Raw genomic sequence first — 8224 nt, 5'->3', positions numbered from 1 at the left:
GGCTCCGTGGCCCTGAGCTTCGAGTGACGGCTCGCTCCTTGTCCCCTGCGGCGTCCTCTGCAAAGCTCTTCGCTGTGCCCGGCGCTGCCCCGCGCCCGGTCGTGAGCTGTCGTGTGGGAATTTGAAAATGTATTCCTAGGCATCCTTCCCCCGGACTGCTCCTTCTTTTCACTTACTTGAGCCTTACATGTGTTGAGACCTGATTCTCCCCTACTCTCAGAGCACCCCCGTGCAGATTTAACAGTTTAGGAAATCATATTCGACCTTCGTATCTGTTAATGCTTAGGGTTTGATTTGTGGATTTCCATTCCCACCTGGTTTCAAGGTGTGGCGCCCGGTGGGGTTTTGGCTCTTATTTTCTGTGTGCTTTAAGCATTTGTTCAGCACGGCAAGGGCTCAGAAAATACAAGTTACTTTTAGGTAACCTAAAAGGATAGGTAACCTAAAAGGATAGGTAAATACTAGCTGTTACAGCAAATGCACTGCACTTCCTATAAAATAATGATTTCTGGAATAGGTGTAAGTTCTAGTTAACTCTTATGATTTCTCAATACTGTAAGCCTGTACTATTTAAAGAGATGTACTGGCACGTAGAAATGATTTAAAAACATCACTGTGCACTGTACTTCTGTTATTCTGATTTACAAGTTAAGTATGTACAAGGCAAGGTTTGGGGTTTTTTTAATAAGAAACTATTGCAATAGTTTATACAAATCTGAGATAAAAATGAATTATTGAGGGATTTGGTCAGCCTAGGGAAGAAACTCAAAACTGACATGGGGTTGAGAGTTAATTATAATGATGGCAAAGTGGTAGTTGAAACTGTAGCTTCTGGGTTATGCAGGTGAAAATAAAATGGGGATGTAAACTGTCTATGGTAACATCTCACTGGAAAGATCTGTATCTGTAATTTTCTAATCTGGAGGAGTATCTGGAGATATTCCTTCAGATTAGAAAATTATTTTCCTACACTATAGTTCACTTTAGAAACACTTTTGTGGTGATTTAGCATTCTTTTCTAATTTGTGACCAGAAGTGGGAGAAGGGAGAGGCTGATGGGGACTGAGGGCCCCTCTCCTGGGGCTCATTCTTGTGCTGCCTTCAAGGAAGGCTGTCCCTTAGGCATAGGGACTGTCCCCCACTAAGGAGCCTCCTCCTCCTGTGGGGTCCCCTCAACAAGACTACAACACACCAAGTGTGCCCTCACTCTCTGCTCATATGAAGAACAAAGCTTCTCTCTGCTTTTGTGGCCTCCTTGCTTACCTGCTCCTGCTTTAGGTAGGAAGAACCAGAGGCAGCATCTGTACCGGAGTCTTCCCACAAGTTTCCAGGAAAAACCTGCCCTTCTCAGACAACTGCCAGAAGGTGGCTTGAAGGCATGAGAAGAATGAGGTGAGAGAATGTCTGCGAGGACAAGCTGTGGTGGACCAACGTAAGTCTTGCCTGGAGGAGGGAAGTGTCCTTGTGGGACAAGGGAAGAGCAGTGACAGCCATTTACTGTGACTTTAGCAAGGTCTCTGATACAGCCTCCCACAGTATCCAAATGGGATAGGCATGGACAGGAGAATGGAACTCCTGTGCAATGTGCCTTGCGCTCAGCAGGACAAATCCTTCATTAGTATTCTGTCCTCTATTGGCTTTTGATTTCTTGCTGTTCATGCTAATTAGTCCATATTTTTAGTTTTTTTCCTCCATTAGGGACTTTACAACACACATATATTGAGTCTTGGTTAGATTTTTCTTTATGCTCTGATTTCTACAAAACATCTGTGTAGTCTATAAATTCTGTTCTTCTGGTCACAGCACTGGGCCTGGCAGAGTTCAAGAAGTGTTTGGACAATGCTCTCAGGCCCACGGTGTGATTCCTGGAGATGGTGCTGTGCAGGGCCAGCAGTTAGTCTCCATGATCTTTGTAGGTCCCTTCCAACACTTATTTTGCAATTCTGTGATTGTATCCAATTTCAACAATCCTTCACTCTTTCCCAGGCCTTGTTCAATGAAGCATATCAGGGTCATGTGCTGGCTAAAAGTGATTTAAGACTAGCACACTGCTCATAATATATAAATTATGACTGATTTAAAAAATTTATTAAGAACTTATTAGAAAATTTATGTTGTTTTCAACAAGCACACATGGCCACTGCAGTGCAGGTGTGCAGAGAGTTGGTGTGATGCACATGTGTTCATGGCCAATGCAGCATGTATGGGCAGAGGATGGGTGCAGGGACAATTAGGGCAGCTGAGAGTTGGTTTTCCTGGAGCTGCAACTGTTTTCCAGCTGGCTGTCTCCTCTAAAATGTCTGGGATTGTTCAGCCTGGAGAAGGCTCCATGGAGATCTTAGAGTACCTTCCAGTACCTAAAGGGCCTACAGGAAAGCTGGAGAGGGACTTTTTACAAGTGCAGGTAGTCATAAGACAAGGGATATTGGTTTTATACAGGAGGAGGGTCAATTTGGATTTGAAAGGATGTGGAAGGGTTGTTTTCTTTTTCTATGATTTTGTAGCTTTAGAAACAAATAGACAACAGTTGAAAGAGGCTAATTTCTGTTTTCTTCTCACAGGCCCCATGCTGTTATCAATCCTGCTTCTTGGAGTGGAGATTTCCATCATAGCTTTGACTGTTTCAGGGTCGTTTTGACCCTCTCTCAATCACAAGCTGATAAGTACCATAGTCTAGTTAGCTGTGCTACTTATTTTTCTCTCTCCAAATAATTACATGGTTATTTCATTTCAGGCTGGAAACTCCTTTAACTGAAGGGTGGAAAACCTCTGAATAGATACATTCCCAGCTTTCTGGGGCTGTGTCAATAACCCCTCTGATGATGGTAATTCTTAAACTATGCTAAGACACATGGAAAATAAGGAGGTGATTGGTGATATCAGGCCAAACCTGTCTTTGCCAGAGCAAATCATGCCTGAAAAATTTGCTTTTAAAACACACAAGAGCATGTGTTCAGAGAAACAGGCATGATGTTCCCTCCAAAAGACTTTAGAGTTAGAACTGAGGATCCATAATATATTTAGAAGTAAAAAGTAAAGTTGGGGGAGAACTGTTCTGAAGGTAAGTACCAGTATTAATACTGGTACAGGACATGGGGGTAATTTCAGACTTGAAGCCACATGGAAAAGTCACAAAAAGAAGACAGAAGAGGAATGATACTTTGTGTAGGAACTGTTAAGACATCTAAGTTGTTACAATCAATTTTGGTGCTTTTAACTGAACAGAGGGTGCCTTGAAAATGAAACCACAAACAGCAAGAAAAACAGGAAGTAAAAGGTAGGGTACTGCTGTGGTTGCAGCAGAAAGTGTATCACAGCAATTTTTTGGCTTCTCATTTCCAGTACTGGAAATATTTTTTAGAAGTAGAGCAAAAAGGTTTGTGGTAACAGACATATAGTGCATGTATATCCTACAAATCTCACACACAACTAGAAATAATATGAAGGTCTCATTAAAGGAGAATGTAGCACTCGATTCCTGATGCAGTTTTCATTTGATTTCTTATGCAAATCAATATTTTATTACTTTTTTTTCAACTTATCTGCAGTTTATAAGTGCCTTGCTCATCACAGAGCAGATAAGTAGTATCTGATTGTTTGGCAGAGGCTAAGTATCCACCAGATATTTACGAGATCATGGTAGTAGTTTTAAAAATTCCTGTCTTTTAAAATTATATCAACTTCTGTCTCGTCTGTCATGTCACTATATACACATGATATGTGCATATAGTGTACATATCATCCAGTTATTGATGGGCAAAAAAGGGCAGTCAGCATGGGGCGGGGCTTATTCTTGTGATGTTTAGGGATTTAGGGAAGTTTATTTACTCTTATTTTTTATAAACCTTGGGGCTAATGGGAGGAGGTGTCAGCAGTGGTATTTCCTAGGAATTTATACCCAGCATCTGTGCTTCAATGTTAAAATAAAATTCCCAAATGGGGGTACAAAATGATGTGACAAAGTTTGCTGATGACTTGGAATTAAGGAATTACTTAGAGGAACAATATAGAAAGAAAATCTTTTGCTTCCTATCTGCAGAGTATCTCCTGATACTCAGTAGCCAGGTGGTAAAGCAGTAAAAGATATGTCAGTAATGTGAACTGACTTGTCTTGAAGAAAAGGCAGCCTTGGCTTTTTTTAATCTATTTCTCATTTTGCTCAGATTGTGGATGTGTAATAAGAAGGTTCTGTGGTATCATTGGTGCAATGTTTAGAGGAGATCAAAATAGCAAGTACTAGGAATAATGGAATTGCTAGGAAAATAATAGAATATAATGAAAGGGATTGTTACATTGCAGCAAAAATCCATTGTACATCTGTATGGGAAGTATGACATGCAGGTTTATTGTCATGAAGAGTAGCTTGCTGGAAGTAAATAGAAATGGTCACTATTTTTCAGAATAACAAGAAAATAACAAGAAAAATGAAATCCTGTGACAGATTCAGTGGTGCATGCTGAACATTGGTGCGTGTCTTTCCTCAGTATTGCAGGCTGAAATTTGTCAACTCTCGTCTGTGAAGAGTTATCCCCCTTTTTGGGCTGCATTGCAAATCAGAGTTAAAGTATAAGCTTATTAACTGCTTTGTGGGGAAAGATGAGGTAGAATCTGATGTATCTTTAAAAGATTTAAGAGATGAAAGTTCAGGGTGCACTTTTCCCTTTCCTAAGTGTGTTGTGAAAGGTGCAGTTCTGCTCTTTAAGCACTTTGGATGAAAACTGCTATAAAACAGTAAAATAAGAAAATTGAGGGTTTAAACGAGGATTCATGGCCTTTCATTTTTCTGTCACAGAGCTATTTGAGGAGAAGTGGCTCTCACTCCCCAGTCCGTTCCCTGAGTAATTTTTCCCTGCTGCACTTCCATGGGGAATGTGCTGAAGACTGAATCTTTGAGTCAGAGGGTAGCAAGAGTATTTTGGTCTGGAAGCCAATTCCCCAGCCTTTCTAGACCCTCCCCATTATGAAGCACCCTTTTGTCCACTGTTTCATCCCATTGTGCTGAAATGAAACATCATGCTTGTGGACATCTGTAGACCAGTGCTGACAATATTGACAATTATTGAAACTGAAAATACAACACCCAAAATATATCCGTGTGCTCATTGGAACAATGAGTTATAGACTGGATGTGGTTTTGTTTCTCACACTGAAAAAAAGGGCAGTATTTAGTAAAAAAGCATTGTTGGTGTCCCTGCTGGACCCTAACATTATCTTATTCCTGAAAAACTCACTGAGGAAATTTGAATGTTACAAGAATAAGAGGATATGGTTGCAAGCTCTGCTTCATCCTGTGTTGTTTTGGACCCTGGCCATCAGGAAACATTTTGGCTCTCTCAGAGATGAAACACTTTCTCTTCAGAAGTAGTAGTGTGAGCAAGATGTGTAAATAATCTGTGGCAAGCAGCGACTTTGTGACAGAAAGGGATATCATCTAAACCTTTCCTTTCTTTGATGAAATTTTAAAGAGATTTCTACAACTGATGTGCCAGGAGGGAATTTGCAAGGTTTGCATTGACCTACATAAACCGTATTTGAACATAAAAGCAGATTAAAAGTTGTTTCACTCTGCTTCTGTTACCCTTTGTACTCTGTCAGCCACTGATCTTTATTCTTTGTTAATCCATATATGTTTAATGCAGCATTGCAAATATTTTTCCTCATGTCTTAAGTATTCATAAAAATAAGGCTGGTGAGAATATTTGAAAGAACATTGTTTGTAATTTTCTTGCTTCTGCACAGCTGTGTGTCTAGAAACTGGAAACACAGGCAGACGAATGGAAATAAATCACAATGCAAACTGTTTCAAAAGAAATTATGTATCCTGGAGTATCCCAGATCAGGATAACATTTTGTTGCATAGCTTGAGTTTTATTTCAAAAGATTGACTCTATATAGATATTTGCTTTTCTATCTTAACTAGTTATTTTACTAAATGTATTTAATTCAGATAAAAAGTTATGTGGTTGATCTGATCAATTTATGCCGTAGGTCAGTGGAGGGGAAGCAGAGAAAGGACAGTCTGAAGCAAAGGGAATGGAAAACCTTGTGGAGGAAGAAAGCCAAGATTGTCACAAAATGCTATAACTAATACTCCGAAGAATATGTGTTTTGCAGAAGCAGGAATGAAATAGGGTATGAAAGGAAAAGTAATACCTTTGAAATTATTTGAGAAGCCCAGCATCAAATCAATTGTGCAACTAAATGACCATCACATTATAATTATTCAGACACTCACTCTTAAAGGCAGTTATAATATGAAATATTTTATGGTGGTTAGTGTTTATATTTATTCTGTGAAATAAGGAAATATTAAGCCAAGGGTTCCATAGATTGCGAAGCAAAGAAGTTCTTCCAGATTGTGGTGCAGCAGCCACACTGGAAGTAAAAAGCCAGTAAAATTTCAACCTGTTGATACAACTTAGAAGTGAAAAAACTGCCCTGTGAACCGACACCTAAGAACTTCCTAGAGCTGGTTAGCTACTTGCTGCCTACTTCTCTGGTGTTGACATTGGATTAAAGATAACTAATGCTACCTTTCTTTATGGTATTTGCTGCAATTGCTGCAGTATTTACAGTCTTATAGTGGAGATTGAAATGTCTGAGGGACAGACTGAGTTATAAAATAGATCAGGACAGCAACAGTTCTTCTGGATCTTATTTTCTTTAGTGATGTTATCTCCTGGCCTCATTCCCACATCCTCCCATATTTTATATCCTCCTCCAATAAAAGAGTAATATATGAAGTAAAAGCTTTTATCAGGCTATCTGGAAGTGCTCTGCAATTGTTCCTTGTTGTAAAAGTGTTATCAGTCTTTTGATGAGCCACAGGATGCAGGTGTATAATTGCATTTTAGAAATAGGGCAGGCTCAGTTGCCTCATTACGAGGGAACTGGGAGGCCTGTCTCACAACAGTCCCTTTTCATATCTCCATCTAAGCCTCTTCCTAAAACTTCTTGTCCAAAGGAGCCCAGGGATATCCTGCAAGTTCTTCTGAAGAATCATCCTTCCCCAGCTTACTCAACAAATCATGTGGTCTCCATGACAAATAGATCGCTTTACTTGCACAGATGGAAAAAAATACTTCTTCCCATGTTATTTTTAAATTTATACTTTTTTCTGAGATTTTAAGGAACTTTACCCACTGAAATGATTGCACAAATTTTTCTTAGATACTCAGTCTTGAGGTTTTATCATCTAGTCAAGGCAAAACTCCCTTCACATTAATGACTGCGGGCACTGGGTCCTTCATAGGACTCAAATTTAGGGTGAGAACTGATGTCTTGCATCAAAATATTCTGATTTCTGTACCACTATGGGAAAGTAGTAGACAGCAGTCAAATTATTTAATGATTTCAGAGTTTTCAAAGCAAGTGAAGACATTGGTGTCATGTTCTTTTAAAATCCTCCCTTACTATAACAGTTCAAAACATTCATTTCCAGCACTTAATGATTAGAGGGATATCCAGTTTAAACATAGGTTAAAAAAAAAAAGCTTTCAATATAAGCTTTACCTCTGTCATCACATCTGTCTGCCTTTTGCCATTAGGCAGACAATGTATTTATCTTTCAAGTCCTGTGTTTGCAAAGGTGCCAGTCATGCTCTGTTAATCCTCTCTAATCTCCATGTGTGCACTTAGCTGAGAGCATAACACAGTGTTAATTCTTTAATTTTAAATTTGTGATTTCTAATGAGTTCCAGGGTCTTAGTCTGTTTTCACACTAAACACCTTGGGCTGGGTCACTGAAACTGTAGATGGTGACATAACCTATCAAGAACTCAATATAATTAGAACTCAGTAACTCAAATAAGTTTCTTTAACCTATATGCTTATTTAAGAAAGGGAAAAAAGGGCAGAAGTGGAAGAGTGTTATTCACTTACTCCAAAAGGTTAGTGAATTCTCTGAATTTTGATATCTGAAAAGAAATTAAAATGTTATTAGTATTTCTAAAGTAACTTAGTGTTAAAAGAGACTTTCCAGAAACAATCTCATAATTATGGTAGAGCCTGTGGTAAGCTGGATACTCCAGTTCTGGTCTTAACCACATCCCACCATATGGCCTGATTTTCAGTGGCTGAAAATACTCCAGAGCTTGCTGGAAATTCCCTTTATTTAGGGGTTGAATGGCATCTCAACAAATCTTCCTTTCCTTCCTTTCCTTCCTTTCCTTCCTTTCCTTCCTTTCCTTCCTTTCCTTCCTTTCCTTCCTTTCCTTCCTTCCTT

The 8224-nt window shown here is 39.2% G+C and overlaps 1 long non-coding RNA gene across 3 annotated transcripts in view; it reads left to right on the top strand.

The window, feature by feature from the left end:
• The first annotated feature begins 11 nt into the window (after nt 1-11).
• The window catches only part of LOC117244588, an 11905-nt gene continuing 3692 nt past the window's right edge, over nt 12-8224 (top strand). The window contains exons 1-3 of one of the 3 annotated variants that reach the window (XR_004497976.1): nt 12-1432; nt 2562-2825; nt 5989-6132. This is a non-coding gene — a long non-coding RNA (uncharacterized LOC117244588). Of the gene's footprint in view, nt 1433-2561; nt 6133-8224 lie in introns of all 3 variants that reach the window. The other 2 variants (XR_004497977.1, XR_004497975.1) reach the window with 2 other exon arrangements.

Source organism: Parus major, chromosome 5 (assembly GCF_001522545.3).
Source record: "Parus major isolate Abel chromosome 5, Parus_major1.1, whole genome shotgun sequence".
NCBI classification, from domain to species: domain Eukaryota; kingdom Metazoa; phylum Chordata; class Aves; order Passeriformes; family Paridae; genus Parus; species Parus major.
Note: the sequence above shows the minus strand (reverse complement) of the source record. Positions and strands in the feature narration are given on the sequence as shown.